This window comes from Bufo gargarizans, chromosome 1, assembly GCF_014858855.1.
Source record: "Bufo gargarizans isolate SCDJY-AF-19 chromosome 1, ASM1485885v1, whole genome shotgun sequence".
Taxonomy (NCBI): domain Eukaryota; kingdom Metazoa; phylum Chordata; class Amphibia; order Anura; family Bufonidae; genus Bufo; species Bufo gargarizans.
Genome location: NC_058080.1, coordinates 670,461,610 through 670,480,709, shown reverse-complemented (window position 1 = coordinate 670,480,709; position 19,100 = coordinate 670,461,610). Strand labels below are relative to the sequence as shown.

General features: G+C 44.9%; 1 protein-coding gene across 1 annotated transcript in view; it reads right to left on the bottom strand.

Moving 5' to 3' along the window:
• The window catches only part of SCAMP1 (secretory carrier membrane protein 1), an 85,216-nt gene extending 66,681 nt beyond the window's left edge, over positions 1–18,535 (bottom strand). Inside the window, exons 1-2 of the mRNA XM_044276108.1 lie at positions 18,482–18,535; positions 16,484–16,536 (exon numbers count right to left, since the gene is read on the bottom strand). The gene's annotated coding sequence lies outside the window, so the exon portion shown is untranslated. The remainder of the gene's footprint in view (positions 1–16,483; positions 16,537–18,481) is intronic.
• Between the last annotated feature and the right edge of the window lie 565 nt (positions 18,536–19,100).

Genomic DNA, 19,100 nt, shown 5'->3' with positions numbered 1-19,100 from the left:
TTACTGGGAGCACTCTAGGGGACATTATAACTGCTGTGGGCACTATAGGGACATTTGGGGTAATTTATCAAACTGGTGTAAAGTAGAACTGGCTTAGTTGCCCATAGCAGCCAATCAGATTCCACCTTTCATTTTTGACAGCTGTTTTGGAAATCCAGTTCTACTTTACACCAGTTTGATAAATTACCCCAATTATGTCACTATTTTTCAGCAGTATAGTACCTGGGGCATTGGGGGGCACAACAGGCACAGTATTGGGGGTGGCAGCAGGATAACACTGTGGGGACACCAGGATGGGGAGGTTGATGGAAAAATTGAGAAATCTAACGTGTCTGTATTACAAACTCTGTAGAGACGAGATACGGCTGAAAGAATTTGTCATGGCGGTCTAAAGGAGGAGAAGAGGAAAGAGAAGGTCTACATGACAGGAGATGTCGCTGGATGTAATAGGTATGTGGTCAAGTATTGGGGGGGTTGCCAGAGAAAAGACCCGCCCCGAATGCCAAACACTCTAGGCACGCTGAAAAAGTCACATTGTGGTGATGGTGGTAATTCACACCATGCGGCAATTCTGCCTCATAGAGTCCTTGCTGATAGCAGCAACAAGCTGTTTTAACGCCAAACAGGTAGCAAGCCTTCATCCAGACACAAGGCTCCCAGTTCCCAACACAGAGACATAGCTTCTGAGCCCAGCTGCCTATTTAAGGACAGCCAGGTGCTGCCAAAACCCGGACGCATTTAAAATCCGTCCGGTATTTGACCTCACCTGGCTGTAAATCAGCCCAGAAGCACATGCTGGGAGGAAAATACCTGTTTTCCCAGACCAAGCCTCTCACTGTGTCACACTCCATACAACTAGGATAGCATGCAGAACCTTAAAAAGAGTGTTCGCAAGTTGCAGTAAAACCTTCTTAAACAAAAACAAAAACACAAAGGGGGTCATTTATGATGCTGAAATATGCCTATATTAGACGTATTTCAGGCTCAGATTGCGGTAAAACTCACGACTTCTCCCCGTTAACGCCATGTCTAAAAAAGTGGGCCTGGAGTGGGCGGGGAAGCTGTCTTACATTTAGAAGTTTTGGAGGATCCGCCGCAGTTATGAAGAGGCGGATCCCCAGCCGGCTATGAAGCATTATTAAGACCAGTGTCTAAAACGCCAGCCTTAATAAATGTGCCCCAAAGTGTGGACACAGCTTACGCTGGGTTCACACCTGAGCGTTCGCGATGAAGCGCTCTGTATGCGCGATTGTACGGGTGTTTGCAATTGCGCATACAGAGACAAGCGAACGCCCATTGTCGCGCGTTCTCGCTGAAGTCTATGTACGGGAACACGCAACGAGACGCCCCAAAGAAGCTCATGTACTTCTTGGGGGCGTCGGGCATTTTACAGCGCGATCGTACGCCCTGTAAAACGCTCAGGTGAGAACCATTCCCATAGGGAATCATTGGTTCTTGCCTGTTGAGCGTTTTACAGCGCATAGGAATGCGCTGTAAAACGCTCAGGTGTGAACCCAGCCTAAGGCTACTTTCACATCTGCATTGTGCTGTCGGTTTTGAGATCCGGCATAGGCTTTCAAAACAACAGCACAACGCTTCTGTTTTGTCCCCATTAATTGTCAATGGGGACAAAACTGAACAAACTGGAAAGGAGTGCACCAGAATGAATTCCTTTCCAAGCAGCGTTTTTGCGTGTGGCATGGGAAATTGAAGAAGCCAGATCTGTCACCAAAACCCATGTAAGTCATGGGTGCCTAATCCGTTTTTTTCGTGTCCAGCGCCTATTGACTTACAATGGTTTTTGGTGACGGATCTAGTTTCTCCATTTTCGATATAATACAACCGGATCCGTTCTGAACGGATGCAGCCGATTGTATTATTATTACAGAAACGTTTTGCTGTGGTTTTGAGATCCCGTGCTGGATCTCAAAACAGGTGAATGTATTCTTATAGGGGTATTCCCACATTAGACATTTATGGATGGCATGTCCACAGGATATGCCATAACTGTCTGTTAAAGGGGTTATCCAAAATTTTGATATTGATCCTCAGGACAGGTTATCAATATCTGATCAGTGGGGTCTGACTACCAGAACCCTCTGCCATTCAGCTGTTTGAAGAGGCTGCAGAGCCCCGGTGAACAATGCGCCCTCTTCCTAGGCCAGTGGCATCCTGTTCATATGGCCTATATGCAGCTCAGTCCCATTCAAGTGAATGGGCCTAGGCTTCAATACCAAGCAGTGTGCTGTGCTTAGTAAGCTGTGAGGAGGCCACAGTTCACACTAGAGCATCACAGCCTCTTTAAACAGCTGAATTGTGGTGTGCCGATCCGATGTTGATGATCTATCCCTTTGAAATGCTGGCACCCATTTCTAGAGTTGGGACCCCATCCTTATCCCACCTGTTGTGGTGGTCATTGGCTGGCACATCCAAGTGGAGATTGAACGGGGAGAGGGTCATACATGTGCACAGTTCTCACCATTTCTTTCTGTGGCAGTGATGGAAACTGCTGAGTAAGCAGAAAGCAAAGAGGAAAGTGACAACGGAAAGAACTAAAGACAATAATTCCACTGGAGATGGATATTGTTGATTTTCCGAAAGATTTTTTTTGTTTGTTCGGTTTTGATGTCAGTTCATATATACGTACATGCAAGAGAATTAAAACAGAGCTTATGTCACATAATCTGTTTGGTGTGGGAGTAAAGCCTAAAAGGGCTTAAAATTATCCAAAGCATAGGGGATAACTATTAGATCATGGAGGTCCTACCGCTGGGACCCCCACCAATCATGAGAACAAGGGCTATCTCCGGAACTCCCATAGAAATTAATGGAACGGCCAGGTGCTCCGTTCATTTTTATGGGGTTCTGGAGATAGCCCTCATACTAACGATTGGTAAGGATCCCATCTTTAGGACCCCCACAATCTAATAATTATATAACCAGAATAAGTCTTTAATGTTTGCGCCTACAAGATCACCCGCAGGAGAGGGGCTGTGACTGACAGTTACACTCCTGCACTTACTGAGAAACCTCAGATTCATACCATGTCTCTCTATTAACATGTCGGTTATGGTAAATTTCCCTAGAACTCTGCACTTTGTTGTTCCTTTGATATTCCTCCTGGAAATGTATGAATAACTTGACCACTGGGTGTTTACGTTTCCCCCCTCAACAGCTTGTGTACTGAAGTCAGTCTGACACTTTCAGCACTTTCAGAGTTAGTAGATGATATGAAGGTCCATGGTGGTTGAGCCTACATGTTTGAGACTTTATAGTTGGCCGGGATGGAAAAGAGTGGTTATGTTCAACATGAATTGTATCCAAAAGTAGGTCAAATCTAGCAGGTGCTCTAAGGAAGAGAAGTAAGTGCACCCTCCAAGTTCAAAGTGAAGATTTATAGTTAGATCACTAAAGTCATTGGGGATGATCCAACATAGCACTATAAGGTCCATGTCAGTGGTGAGGGAGGGAGGATGGGGTGAGCAGACAAAATGATCCTGGATCTGCTCCTTGCTGAGTCTTGAGAGTTCCAGCTAGGAGAGCAAGAGTGAGGAAGCAACTTCATGTACTCGAATTCTCCAAGAATTGGACTAAAGCTACAGAGACTCACAGATCTCTAGATGATCTATAGAAAGAAAGAGAGAAAGAGACACGAAGCTTCAGAAATCTGTATAGCTGAGGGTTGGAGTCAGTAGGGTATCCACCTATCTAAGCTATTTTAACATTACTGCAGTGAGAGGGATACTTTTAAGACACCCTTCACACTTAGACACGACTTAGCCAGTTGCATATAAAAACAAAAACTGTATGCCTCAGTTACGTATTACAGGCACAATTGCAAAAGTGATATCAACTATAGATTCTGCAGGAAGAGACTTGAGAAAGATAGAGAGGAAAGAGTAATAAATTTCCATCCTTGCTCAAATCCATACAAAACTATCTGGGAAGATTTGCACTGTATATTGTGGGAACTGTGTTTTTTTCCATGGATGGATGTACAACTCCTATTTTGCACTTCAGCAAAGAGAGACGTTTATTCTGCTACATCAGGCCTGGTTACTGACTGCTGCACCATACGCCAGCCATTGCACTCTACCCCCCTGCCTTGCACCCATACAAGCCGCTTCGGTGTGGGAGGGAAAAACCACACCGAGCATAGGAGGGAAGGGGAAATAGGGAATCAGGACTGGGAACTAGGGAAGGAAGATGTACACCATCTAGTGAAAACCCTAACCAAAATCCTGACTGATTACCAGTATGAACAGACCCGAAAGGTAGGTGAGTTCATACGTAGGAATACCTAGAGTCCTATCTAGCCCTATAGGAGCCTGGTACTAATGGTAGGGACGAGACTACCTGTTCCTTCAAAAGGAAGGACGGACATGAGTCTAATTCAGGCCTAATACAAACAATAGGGAAATGCAACACACAGAACCCAAACAAAATACAAAAGGGAAAAGAAAGACTTAACTTCTAAGAAGCTATGGAAGCACCAGGAACTCAGCCGATATCCAACCACAAACAATCCACAGGCACAGAAGCTATAAGACGCACAGCACAGTGGGAGAAGCAACTATAAATACGGAAGGTTAAATTACCACATAAGCAACACCTGGAGGCAAGGGGTGTGGCCATTACCAGAAACAACACAGACACCTATTGATCCACAAGGAAAACCTGTCAGATCAAACCATGAATTGCCAGTCTCACAGATCTCCTGCCACTCACTGTCGCCAGGACGTCCGTGGATCTTGGTACGTCCGTGACACACTTAACATCATGGGCACCCTGACTACCATCATACAGGATCCCCAAAACCAGGGTGTGCCCCGAGGGAAGAAAGGGTGTGCCCTTCTTTCATTTCACTGCAAGGCTCTAGGGAGCAACAGTGTGAGGAAAGCCACTGTGATTGACTGTGACAGTCAGAGCAACTACCACTCCCATCCTCTGCTCCAGCACCTCCTGGGCTCACTGCAGTAGCTAAAATAGCAGATCTGGGGGGCAGATCCATAAGGCCTTTGGTTCCCCACATCTAGAAAGTGGCATATATCTGTTCGTAAATAACCCCCTTCCATGCTGTAAGAAACAAATCTAAGGTTGTAAATAATAGTTTTTATGCATGCCGGCCCTTCACATGAGCGGTCATCCAGTAGATCTCTGGATCCATGTGAGGTACAGGGCTGGATCTAGCTTTGTTAGGAAGAGATAGTCATGTTCTATATGATGTACCATAATTTTTTTTTACATTATTCATGAAATACCCCTTTAAGACACAGCGTCAAAAATTATTTCCAACTAAAAGCAAGTTTGCTAAGTAACACAAACCTGAGTTTCCTGTTTGTAGTTAACCACACCCTCAAAACCAAATATTTGATAACAGCCTTTTCGTCAAACCCTTGAGATAAAACTTCCCGACAAACATGATCAGAATTTTCAAGCAGTGAATGGATCAACAGTAATGACTGGGAAGCAGTGAATGGATCAACAGTAAGAACTGGAAAGCAGTGAATGGATCAACAGTAAGGACTGGGAAGCAGTGAATAGATCAACAGTAAGGACTGGGAAGCAGTGAATAGATCAACAGTAAGGACTGGGAAGCATTGAAATGAATAATAAAATGCCTCTAAATAGTTCAGAAAACTGTTCAGAAGCATTTTCCGCATTTAACCAGCAGTGACCAGAGTGCAGTACATCACACCAGACACTTACTGAGGGTGCAGTCACATACCATAAATATTTAGCAAAAAATATGGATGACATCCTTGTGTTTTTTGCAGACCCATTGTAACAATGCCTATTCATGTCTGCAAAACAGACAAAAATAGGACATGTTCTATCTTTTTTCTGGGACTGTGTGATCTGGGGGAAATAAATCACTTGCCGCCCTTTCTCCTCTGTGTGGTCCTAGTATCTTCTCTCTGGGCTCCGGATAAGGCCCCATGCACACTGCCGTGTTTCACAGCCGTGTGCGGGCCGTGGAACCGCGGCCTGGATCCCTCCTGAGAGCAGGAGCGCACGGCGTCACTGGTTGCTATGACACCGTGCGCTCCCTGCTGCCGGCACAGTACAGTAATACACTGGTATAGATCATACCAGTGTATTACTGTATTGCGGCGGCAGCAGGGAGCGCACGGCGTCATAGCAACCAGTGACGCCGTGCGCTCCTGCTCTCAGGAGGGATCCAGGCCGCGGTTCCACGGCCCGCACACGGCTGTGAAACACGGCAGTGTGCATGGGGCCTAAGTTTGAGGAGCTTTCCCACTCAGCCAATCAGTGGATGCAGCTGTGTCATCCAGTGATTTCCCGCTGAGCCAATCATTGGCCTGACCCGTGACACAGCTGCAGCCACTGATTGGCTGAGTGGGAAAACTCCTCAAACTTGTCGGGAGCACAGTGAGAAGATACCAGGACCACACAGAGGAGAAGGGGAGCAGCTGCAGATGTGACCAGGGCCAGGTGAGCATAATGTTTTTTACACAACATTTATAGAGGGGGGGGGGGTGACATGGGAGGGGGGAATGTAACATGGAGAGGGAGAAATATGAAATGGAGGGGGGGGGGAAATGTGACGTGGAGGGGTAGAAGTGTGACATGGAGGGGGGGAGAAATGTGACATGGAGGGGGGAGAAATGTGACATGGAGGGGGGAGAAGTGTGACATGGAGGGGGGAGAAATGTGACATGGAGGGGGGAGAAGTGTGACATTGAGGGGGGAGAAATGTGACATGGAGGGGGGAGAAGTGTGACATTGAGGGGGGAGAAATGTGACATGGAGGGGGAGAGATGTGACATGGAGGGGGAGAAATCATATTTAGCATGGCTGGATCTTAACAAGGTTCCAAGTAGAGCTTCAACATGCAACAAGAAGAAATGGGAGTGAGACAAAACATTTTTTGAGCATTAAATTTAACCCCTTAGTGACCACCCATACACCTTTTTAGCGCTGCACGACTCCCCCGTGACGGGGCCCTGCTCTAACAGCCCTGACCGGCAGAAGTGCCGATCCAGGCTGTTTAACCCTTTACATGCCGGGCGCAATGGCGCCCGCTGCATGTAAAGTGGTGACAGAGGGAGTGGATTCCCTCTGTCTCCCATCAGCACCCCGAAAATGTGATCGCGGGGTGCTGATGTGTTGTGAAGCTTACCTCGCTTCAGATCAGGGCCCCGAGCCTGTCTTCAGTTATCTCCCGCAGGCTGTGCCTCTCTGGCGCAGCCTGCTGGTCAATCTTTGAATAGCATTGCTATTAAAATGTAATGCATTATAGAGATAATGCATTACATTTTAAAAGCAATCAAAATACTGTATATTATAGTCCCCTTGTGGGACTTTTAAGTAGTAAAAAAAATAGAAAAAAATACACATTTATTAAATAAAGAAATTCCATAAAATAAAAAAATATGCATTTTTTTCCATTGAAAATGCGCATTTCAATGAAAAAAATTGCAAAAAGAAAATATTCCCCATATGTTTGGTATTGCTGCGTCCGTAATGACCCGGACTACATAAATATTACATAAATTATCCCTTATGGTGAACGCCGTAAAAAAAAAAAAAAAAAAAAAAAAGAATTTCTAATTTATTCTTAGTTTCCACCGAAAAAAACATAATAACAAGCAATCAAAAAGCGGCATGTACTTCTAAATGATACCAATGAAAAATACAAGTTGTCCCTCAAAAATCAAGCCCTCACACAACTACATAGAAAAAAAAAAAAGTTATGGGTCTTGTGAAGTGGCAATGCAAAATCATTTTTTGGGTTAATAAAAGGGGTTTTATTGGAAAAAAAAGTTGTAAAACTTAAAACAATTATAAGTATTTAGTATCACTGTAATCGTACTGACCCAGAGAATAAAGATATTATGTTATTTGTACCGAAAAATGAACACCGTAAAATTTATAATGTAAAAACGCAGTGGCAGTATTGCTATTTTTCCCCATCTCCCTCCCAGAAAGAGTTAATAAAAGTTAATCAGAAAGTTATGTGTACCCCAAAATGGTGTCATTAAAAACTACAACTTGTCCTGTAAAAAACAAGCCCTCATAAAGCTATATAGACAAAAAAATAAAAAAGTTATCGCTCTTGGAACGAGACCATGAAAAAAGGAAGAAAAACGCTTGGTCATAAAGGCCCAAACAGGCTTGGTCACTAAGGGGTTAATGAAAACAACAAATAAACTGAAACAGGCTGTTTTTCAGCTGATCAAAAGTTTAGGACCACACCTCCAAACAAAACCTAAAACCCCCCAAAACAGAAATCCAACTTCCAAACATGAACTCAGTAATGAGTAGCTCCGCCGTTATTGTTTATCACTAGCAAAATTCGTTTCGGCATGCTTGATGCAAGCGTTTCCATGAGGTGAGTGGGAACATTTCTCCAAGTGGTGAAGACGGACGCACATAGGCCATCTGCTGTCTGGAACTGTTGTCCATTTTTGTAAACTTCCCTTGCCATCCATCCCCAAAGGTTCTCAATTGAATTTAGATCAGGGGAACACGCAGGATGGGCCAAAAGAGTGATGTTATTCTCCTGGAAGAAGTCCCTTGCCCTGCAGGACATTGTGTACTGTAGCGTTGTCCTGTTGAAAAACCCAGTCGTTACCACATAGACGAGGGCCCTCAGCCATGAGGAATGCTCTCTGCAACATCTGGACATAGCCAGCGGCCGTTTGACGCCCCTGCACTTCCTGAAGCTCCATTGTTCCACTGAAGGAAAAAGCACCCCAGACCATTATGGCGCCCCCTCCACTGTGACTCGTAGAAAACATCTCAGGTGGGATCTGCTTGTCATGTCATGCCAGTAACGTTGGAAACCATCAGGATCATCAAGGTTACTTTTTTTTCTCATCAGAGAATAAAACTTTCTTCCACCTTTGAATGTCCCATGTTTGGTGCTCTCTTGCAAAGTCCAAACGAGCAGTTCTGTGGCGTTTAAAGAGACGAGGTCTTTGAAGACGTTTTTTGTTTTTGAAGCCCTTCAGTCTCAGATGCCTTCTGATGGTTACGGTATGAGCTGCAGTCAGCACCAGTAAGGGCCTTAATTTGGGTCGAGGATCGTCCAGTGTCTTGACGGACAGCCAATTGGATCCTCCGGCTTAGTGCTGATGAATTTTTTTGGGGTCTTCCACTTTTTTGTTCCATAACCCTCAGGATCATTTAAGAAATTCCAAATGACTGTCTTACTGCGTCCCACCTCAGCAGCGATGGCGCGCTGTGAGAGACCCTGCTTATGCAGTTCAACAACCCGACCACGTTCAAAAAGGGAGAAGTTTTTTTGCCTTTGCCATCACAAAGTGTGACTACCTGACAGAAAATGACAATGAATCCACATCTTTGCACAGATTTGGCCTTTTAAACGCATGTGGTCCTAAAATTTTGATCAGCTCAAAAACAGCCTGTTTCAGTTTAATAGTTATTTTCAATTAATTGAATGCTCAAAAAATGTTTTGTCTCACTCTTATTTCTTCTTGTTGCATGTTGAAGCTCTACTTGGAACCTTGTTAAGATCTAACAATGTAACATTTTATTTTATTTTTTTGCCATTTTTCAAGTGGTCTTAAACTTTTGATCAGGACTGTATGACATGGAGGGGGTGAAATGTGACATGGAGGGGGGGAAATGTGACATGGAGGGAGAGAAATGTGACATGTCACATTTCTCCCCCTCCATGTCACATTTCTCCCCCTCTATGTCACATTTCTCCTGCTCTATGTTACATTTCTCTCCCTCCATGTCACATTTCTCTCCCTCCATGTCACATTTCTCTCCCTCCATGTCACATTTCTCCCCCTCCATGTCACATCACCCCCTTTGTGTCACATTTCTCCCCCTATGTCACATCACCCCACTATGTCACATTTCTCCCCCTCCATGTCACATCACCCCCCTATGTCACATTTCTCCCCCTCCATGTCACATTTCTCCCCCTCCATGTCACATTTCTCCCCCTCCATGTCACATTACCCCCTTTGTGTCACATTACCCCCTTTGTGTCACATTGTCACCACCAGTTCTGTGAGAAGGTCTGGCAGATGTTCTTCTCTACCTCTTGTATGATGTTCTTTGTTTTGGTTCCACTTTCTCATCTCCTTTCCTTCTGCCAGGTGTCACTTATTTAGACTAATCGTCTTCCTTTATATTCCCTCCCATACTGCCTCACTTTGCGGTTTATACTACTTCCTGGATGAAGTGTTCACTGCTGGAGGCTGCTTCTGCTGTTTGCTCAGATAAGTCCTTTACTTTATTGTGTTTCCTTGCTGGCTTGATTCTAGGTGACCCATATTAAGTGCAGGGAGCCGGTGGCCGTGTCCCCTCACTATTATAGGGTTTTCAGGTGTCAACAGACTTAGGTACTTGGGCATGCAATCTTCTACCATCAAGACCCTTGCATGTGCATAGCAGTCAGGGAGAGCTCTAAGGGTTTTATAGGGCTCACCTATAAGCTCGTTAGTTTGGGATCAAGCCAGTCGCTCGTTTATTCATAAGTTCCAGCTTTCTGCAAACTTCACCCGTGACATTATAAACCGCCATAACCGTCTTAAGCATGGATCCGGTTTCAGCCTTGATGGTGCAAGGTCTTTCGCTGGAGGTAGCAGATCTCCGTAAAACTGTGTCTCGGTTTCAGGTGACCGGTTCTGCTGGCATTCATGGAGTTTGTTCTGAGCCTAAGATCTCGCTTCCGGATACCTTCTCCGGGGGTAGTGAGAATTTTGTTTGCTTAAGAGAGGCTTGCAAACTCCATTTTCGCCTACTTCCCCATTCCTCTGGTGATGAGGAGCAGAGGGTGGGGATCATCATCTCGCTGCTCAGGGATAACGCTCAGTCTTGGGCCTTTTCGCTGCCGTGGGGGCACAGCCCCTCCGATCGGTGGATGAATTTTTTGTAGCCCTGGGGCAAGATATATGATGACCCGGATCGTATTGCTCTGGCTGAATCTAAACAGCGTTTTTTATGCCAGGGTAAACAGTCCGCAGAGATATATTGTTCTGAATTTCAGAGATGGGCAGCTCATACTGGCTCGAATGATGCTGCACTCCGAAGTCAATTTTGCCATGGTCTTTCGGAAAGATTGAAAGATGCATTCGCTTTTCATGAGAGACCAGCGTCGTTAGAGTCAGCCATGTCTCTAGCTGTTCGTATTGACAGGCGTCCTAGAGAAAGAGAGGAGACTACTCTTTCCTGTCATATTCAGCCCAAGGACAGTGCGGCTGTCTCATTCAGTGCGCAGGGGTCTTAGTCTGTCTCAATCCCCTCTGAGGAGGAGGCCATGCAGCTGGGTTTGCTTGCCTCTGATAGTAGAGGATTCAGCTCTCAGAGGAGGGTTTGTTTTTGTTGTGGGGGTATAAATAATTTAGTTAATGTTTGCCCCTCTAGGAGATTCATGAAGTTTTCTGAGGGTAATAAAAACAAAACAAAAATAAACCTCTAAAACCATTCTATTTGCTACTATTGGCAAGGTTGATGTGGAAATTGAAGGTTTGCCGTTTGCTTGTAGTTCCCGTTTTCTCCTACGTGCCAGGGTGGCGCTAGACAGCAAGAACATTGTTTGTGAGATTTTTGTAGATAGTGGAGCAGCTGTCAATCTCATTGATAATCAATTTGCAACAACGCATGGTTTCCAGGTATGCACTTTGGAAAAGGATATACCTGTTTTTGCTATCGATTCCGCTCCACTTTCTCAAAGATCGTTAAAGGGCATAGTTCACAATATCCGTTTGACTGTGGGTGACGCTCATGTTGAGGATATGTCATGTTTCGTCTTAAGCGGATTACCTACTCCTCTAGTGTTGGGGCTACCCTGGCTCACTAAACATAACCCCACCATTGATTGGCAAGCAAGGCAAATAAATGGTTGGAGTGAGTTTTGCAGAGAGAATTGCCTCACGGCGTCTTTTTCAGAGGTTTCTACCAAGACTGTGCCATCTTTTCTCTCTGAATTTTCGGATGTGTTTTCCGAGAGTGGTGTCCAGGAGTTTCCCCCTCACCGGGAGTACGACTGCCCTATTAATCTCATCCCAGGCGCCAAGCTGCCAAAATCACGACTATGCAATCTCTCCCAACCTGAAAGGGACGCTATGCGTACTTATATCTCTGAGAGCCTGAGAAAGGGACACATCCGACCCTCGAAGTCACCTGTTGCCGCTGTTTGTTTGTTTTTTTGTTAAGAAAAAAGATGCTTCTTTAAGACCTTGTCTGGATTTCAGGGAGCTGAACCGTATCACGATTCATGACCCATATCCGCTTCCTCTGATCCCGGACCTGTTTAACCAGATTGTTGGGGCTAAAGTTTTTTCTAAGTTGGATTTAAGAGGGCTATACAACCTAGTCAGGGTCTGGGAAGGGGACGAAAGGAAGATGGCCTTCAATATCCCTGAGGGTCATTTCGAGAATTTGGTTATGCCCTTTGGTTTGATGAATGCTCCGGCCGTCTTCCAACATTTAGTGAACAGCATTTTTTATCATTTCATGGGGAAATTTGTACTGGTGTATCTAGATGACATTTAGATTTTTTCTCCTGATTTCAAGACTCATCGGGACCACCTATGTCAGGTCTTGCTGATTCTGCGGGAGAATAAATTGTACGCTAAACTGGAAAAATGTGTGTTTGCGGTTCCGGAGATTCAATTTCTTGGTTTTCTTCTCTCCGCTTCTGGTTTTCGGATGGACCCCGAGAAGGTCCGCTCTGTGCTTGATTGGGAGCTTCCTGAGAATCAGAAGGCGCTGATGCGGTTTTTCGGTTTTGCCAATTATTACAGAAAGTTAATTTTAAATTATTCCTCTGTGGTTAAGCCACTCACTGATATGACTAAAAACATGGTGGATTTTTCCTTGTGGTCGGTAGATGCGCTTAAAGCCTTTTCTAGTATTAAAGAGAGTTTTGCTTCCGCTCCCATTTTGGTACAACCTGATGTCTCGCTACCTTTTATTGTTGAGGTGGATGCTTCTGAGGTAGGTGTGGGTGCGGTCTTATCTCAGGGTCCCTCTCCTGCCAAATGGCAACCGTGTGCCTTTTTCTCAAGAAACTATCCTCTGCAGAGAGAAATTACGATGTGGAAGATAGGGAGTTGTTGGCCATCAAATTAGCTTTTGAGGAATAGCGCCATTGGTTAGAGGGAGCCAGACACCCTATTACTGTGTTTACCGACCATAAGAATCTGGCCTACTTGGAATCGGCCAAGCGTCTGAACCCGAGACAGGCCAGATGGTCTTTGTTCTTTTCTAGGTTTAATTTTGTTGTTACGTTCCGCCCTGGAATTAAAAATGTGAAGGCGGATGCCCTGTCACGTTGTTTTCTGGGAGGGGGGAACTTTGAAGACCCGGGTCCCATTTTGGCTGAAGGGGTGGTCGTCTCTGATCTTTATCCTAATTTGGAGGCAGAGGTTCAGGCAGCCCAGGCAGAGGCTCCTGATCTTTGTCCTCCTGGGAGGTTGTTAGTGCCTCTCGCTTTACGACACAAGGTTTTTAAGGAGCACCACGATACTGTCTTTGCTGGGCACCCGGGGAGTAGAGCCACAGTGGATCTCATTGCTCAGAGATTCTGGTGGCCGGCTCTTCGTAAGACGGTTGAGGGTTTTGTGGCAGCCTGCGAGACCTGCGCTCGTGCCAAGGTCCCTCATTCACGGCCATCGGGTTCTCTCCTCCCGTTACCCATTCCTTCCCGTCCTTGGACTCATCTGTCCATGGACTTCATTACATACCTCATTCCTCGGGGAAGACTGTGATTCTGGTGGTAGTGGACCATTTTAGCAAAATGGCACATTTCATTCCCTTTCCTGGGTTACCCAATGCTAAAACGCTGGCGCAAGCGTTTGTTGATCATATTGTTAAATTGCATGGCATTCCTTCAGACATCGTTTCTGATAGGGGCACACAATTTGTTTCCAGATTCTGGAAGGCCTTTTGTTCTCGCTTGGGGGTTCGGTTGTCGTTCTCTTCTGCTTTTCACCCACAGTCGAATGATCAGACTGAACGTGTCAATCAGAATCTGGAGACATACCTGCGCTGTTTTGTGGCGGAGAATCAGGAGGATTGGTATTCTTTTTTGTCCCACCCGTAGAGGGAGGGGTACTGTCACCACCAGTTCTGTGAGAAGGTCTGGCAGACGTTCTTCTCTACCTCTTGTATGATGTTCTTTGTTTTGGTTCCACTTTCTCATCTCCTTTCCTTCTGCCAGGTGTCACTTATTTAGACTAATCGTCTTCCTTCATATTCCCTCCCATACTGCCTCACTTTGCGGTTTATACTACTTTCTGGATGAAGTGTTCACTGCTTGAGGCTGCTTCTGCTGTTTGCTCAGATAAGTCCTTTACTTTATTGTGTTTCCTTGCTGGCTTGATTCTAGGTGAATCTGACTCCATCCGTATTAAGTGCAGGGAGCCGGTGGTTGTGTCCCCTCACTATTATAGGGTTTTCAGGTGTCACACAGACTTAGGTACATGGGCATGCAATGGTCTACCATCAAGACCCTTGCATGTGCATAGCAGTCAGGGAGAGGTCTTAGGGTTTTATAGGGCTCACCTATAAGCTCCTTAGTTTGGGATCAAGCCAGTCGCTTGTTTACTCATAAGTTCCAGCTATCTGCAAACTTCACCCGTGACACACATTTCTCCCCCTCCATGTCACATTTCTCCCCGTCCATGTCACATCACCCCCTCCATGTAACATTTCTCCCCCTCAATGTCACATTTCTCCCCCTCCATGTCACATCACCCCCTCCATGTCACATTTTTCCCCCCTCCATGTCACATTTCTCCACCTCTTTTTACATCACCGCCACCACCGAGTTCTGGTGGGGAGGGGGGGGGGGGGGGCGCCTAAATGTAGCTTCGCTTGTGTTGGCAAAAATCCTTGCACCGGCCCTCCGTACTAGCATGATTGCCAACCAAAGTTGTTCGGTCACATGGTAGGCATTGTGACTGCATTAGAAGCTAGGGGCAGTGGACAAGCAGAAAGACAGCTGGAAATTGTAGTGCCACAGAAATTTAGACCAACAGAACTGGCAGCAGTGTTAATATTATGTTGGTGAAGCCCTGAAATTAACTTTAAATAAAAATTAAAATTAAGCAGCCTGGTCATATGAATGGGAATGACGTGTCACCAGGGTCAAACTGGGGTTACTAGGTCCACCAAAGGAATTTTTTCTTGGGCCCAACCCCCATATCATCAATAAAGTCTAATAGGTTTTTATTCAAAGAAATAGACCCTTGTGGCAAGTGACTGGCTCCAGTGGCAACTCCAAATGTTCTATCTTTTCTCCTGGATCTTTGGGGCTAACTGTAGTATCAGAGCCTGAGCCCACTGGAGCATCCTCTGGTACTCTGATGGGCCAGTCCGACTCTGCCTGTCATCACTTCCAGTCTGTCAGGGACTGGAAACAGCGGGGACGAGAGTCGCAACACTGGATCATCAGAGCCTTAAGAGTGACTCTTTTATATTTTTTATCCACCCCCTGCCTCTGCTAAAAAGGGGTTGACCAGCTTTTTGAACATGTTTAACTTTCACTAACAGCATTCTCTACCTGTTGAAAAAATTATACTCACCTGCTCCAGTCATTGGCTATAGCGCTGCATGTGACGCTGTAGTACTCCGAAGTAGGGCACTACCATTTAGTCACCTGGGTATGCATTCCTATGTCTAGCAATGTATCCCATCAGTATATTTATTGCAAGGTCTTCTCATTTAGAGCCTTAATATTGTTATGCACCTTTTTTTTACATGTGATGTGCCTGGTTTTCCAGCAGTTGGCATATGTTTTGGCAGATTCCTTTAGAAAGAATAGAATTAACCATTTCATTCTGCCCCCCTTTGGGCAGAAGTGGGTTTTCCAATTTCCCAATAAGGAGAGTTTTTTAGGAAGTTAGAGGAGTTGAGTGAGAGAATAAAAAGAGACCAGACAAGGCACAGTGAGGGAAGCGTTTTCCCCTCTGGCTGCAAAAGCTTTGGGAGAGCAGCAGACTCCTGATACGAATAGGACTATATCTTAGAAGGGGACAACACATCCAAGACACCCCACAAAATTTGAAGCTAAAGATAGCATTACAGAATAAACAGTCAAGTCCAACTGCCAGAACTGTGCATACCGCTGGAACCAACAAAAATAAATATCAAGTACCATTCTGTTAATGTAAATTTGTGACAAGTAAAGAAAAGTTGAACTTCACAAAGTCTGGATTTCATTTTGTTCCTCGCTAAAACTCTCTCTGCAACGGAGACTGACCCCAGGAAATGACAGCCTTAAGGTAGGAGCACCGTGACACAAACATAAGGCAACAGTTTACCACTCACATCCTACACACTGGGACTACTCCCCTGAAGGGGCAGCACGCTGCAACCCTATCCATCGAGAAGTTTACAGGACTGGGAACAAAGACCGCTCAAGTGAGCCAAGGAGCTGAAATGGTGCAGGCAGAGCAGACGAGTAGGATTTTTTTCAACAGGTACAGCCTGCTGCTAGTGATAGTTAAAATATACAAAAAGCTGGACAAACCTTATCATTTCAATTCTTGGTCGGACAACCACTTTAATTCCCCAAAGAGTTCCCTAGGGCAAGACAAGGAGTTATGAAACATTTCTGCTAAAGTTAAACAAGAAGCTAAATTGATGTCAGTGGGCAACAGGGATCAGACTCTGGGACCAAGGGTTCTCAGAAATGCTAGGAACCAGCTTACAGAAGCTGAGAACCAAGTAGCATGCAAAGAACAGGTTCAGTATTCAAGCCATGTGACTCAACAAACAAAGAGATCTGGCAGGAGCAGTGTGGTTTTATGCTCTTCGACTGTGTTGTCACCAACCACCTTTCCCGGACAGCCGGGACCATAAAACAACACTAGATCCCCACAAGAAAACAAAAGCCAGAAGATGTTTGGAGGCTGCATGTCTATTAAAGGGGTTGTCCCACTTCATTAAATCGGTTTATACTAATTTATTGTCCCCCAGTGAACATTTCTTCCTATATATGTGTTTAAAAAAAAACTTTCCTTCACCCTAAAACTGCTTATATAACTATCCTTTGTTTACTAGGATCTCCCCTGGATACGGCCGCTTTTCGCCGGCCGCATCCTTTTGCCGCGTCTGCGCACTACATACAGTAGTAAATTTATCGTCCGCCCTCTCCACTACATGAACGCGCACGACCGCGCATGCGCAGTATATCCGCCGCGTCTTGGATAAAGCTGCGCATGCGCGGGCGTCACAACAGTTCGGGCGAGTCAGCGGAGTGAGCAGACGGACGTCGGAGGAACGGGATACTGTAAGTAAAATCTCTCCTGACCCACTAATCGACCAACGATAATTGAATATTCTGCAATAAAGGGGTTTCATAGGAAAGTCCATGGGGGCATTTTTATGTACACTGGCGGCAACTATATTATATTTATGCAAACTGGGGGCAACTATATTATATATATGCAAACTGGGGGCAACTATATTATATATATGGACATTGGGGGCAACTGTATGAATTTTATGCAGACTGGGGGCAACTATATTATATGTATGGACACTGGGGGCAACTGTATGAATTTTATGCAGACTGGGGGCAACTATATTATATCTATGGACACTGGGGGCAACTATATTATATGTATGGACAATGGGGGCAACTGTATGAATTTTATGCAGACTGGGGGCAACTATATTATATCTATGGACACTGGGGGCAACTATATTATATGTATGGACAATGGGGGCAACTGTATGAATTTTATGCAGACTGGGGGCAACTATATTATATCTATGGACACTGGGGGCAACTGTATGAATTTTATGCAGACTGGGGGCCACTATATTATATCTATGGACACTGGGGGCAACTATATTATATGTATGGACAATGGGGGCAACTGTATGAATTTTATGCAGACTGGGGGCAACTATATTATATCTATGGACACTGGGGGCAACTGTATGAATTTTATGCAGACTGGGGGCAACTATATATGTCATATAAAGAATGGTGGAGAGATATTACAAGTGTAGGACTGACATAAAATGCATATGTAGCAGAGCTAGGTATGCGCTGGTAAATGCTCAGTGATTGGTGAGGTGGGGATTATCAATATATGTCATATAAAGAATGGTGGAGAGATATTACAGGTGTAGGACTGACATAAAATGCATATGTAGCAGAGCTAGGTATGCGCTGGTACATTCTTAGTGATTGGTGAGGTGGGGATTATCAATATATGGCATATAAAGAATGGTGGAGAGATAGGGTAATACACTGATATGTGGCTGAGTTGAATATGCACGTTATTACTCTAATGTAGTACAGCTCTAATGGTAACAAATCTGCATCTGTGCTGTTCAGTGTTTTTTTTTTTTATAGGAGACAAAAAAACTAATCATATGGATACTAGCAGACATGCATTTGGGCTGCAGTAAATTACAGTTTCTGCTGCACAGATAGGCTTTCGAATAGATATGAAAACTTTTATGTGTAGTTAGTATTCAGGTCATCTAAATGGTAGTCTATAAAATCACTGACCATTGCTCCACGGATTGATGAGTCCACAGCAGGAGAGATGAGCTTCACAGACACTTCCTGGTGCCAGCCAGACTGGTGAGTCATACTTTTCACATGAACGAGCACGTAGGAATCAGCTCTCAGTGTGATGTCATAAGGAGGCGTGGCCGTCCTTCACTCTAGCTGCCTAAGCCCGCCCAGCCTTATCTGCACAAAAGCAGGAAGTATCCAGCAGAGTGACTGCAGCTCAGGATGAATTAGCAAAGTGGGACAACCCCTTTAACCCAACTAAATAATCATTCATTAGGGAGTCTGAAGGACTCTCTAATGATTAATTAGAATAGGTAATCCTATTAGGTAATAGGTAGAATAGGTAATCCTGTCTTTTACCAATTTGTTTTAACCCCTGACCTGGAGTTAGGAGGCATTGCCTGCCACCTCTGTGAAAGGAACATGCTTCTCCTCCAATCAGTTGTGCTACTAAAACAAATGGACGGCAGCTAATGGGCTCTAAGAACTCTGTGTTAAAGTAGCACTATTTCAAGTATAGCAATTTTGTCTCCAATTTGGTAAGGTGGGTGCCACTGTCTCATATATACTACTGAAGAAGGCGAGGCCTAACCTACAGCTTTTACTCTTC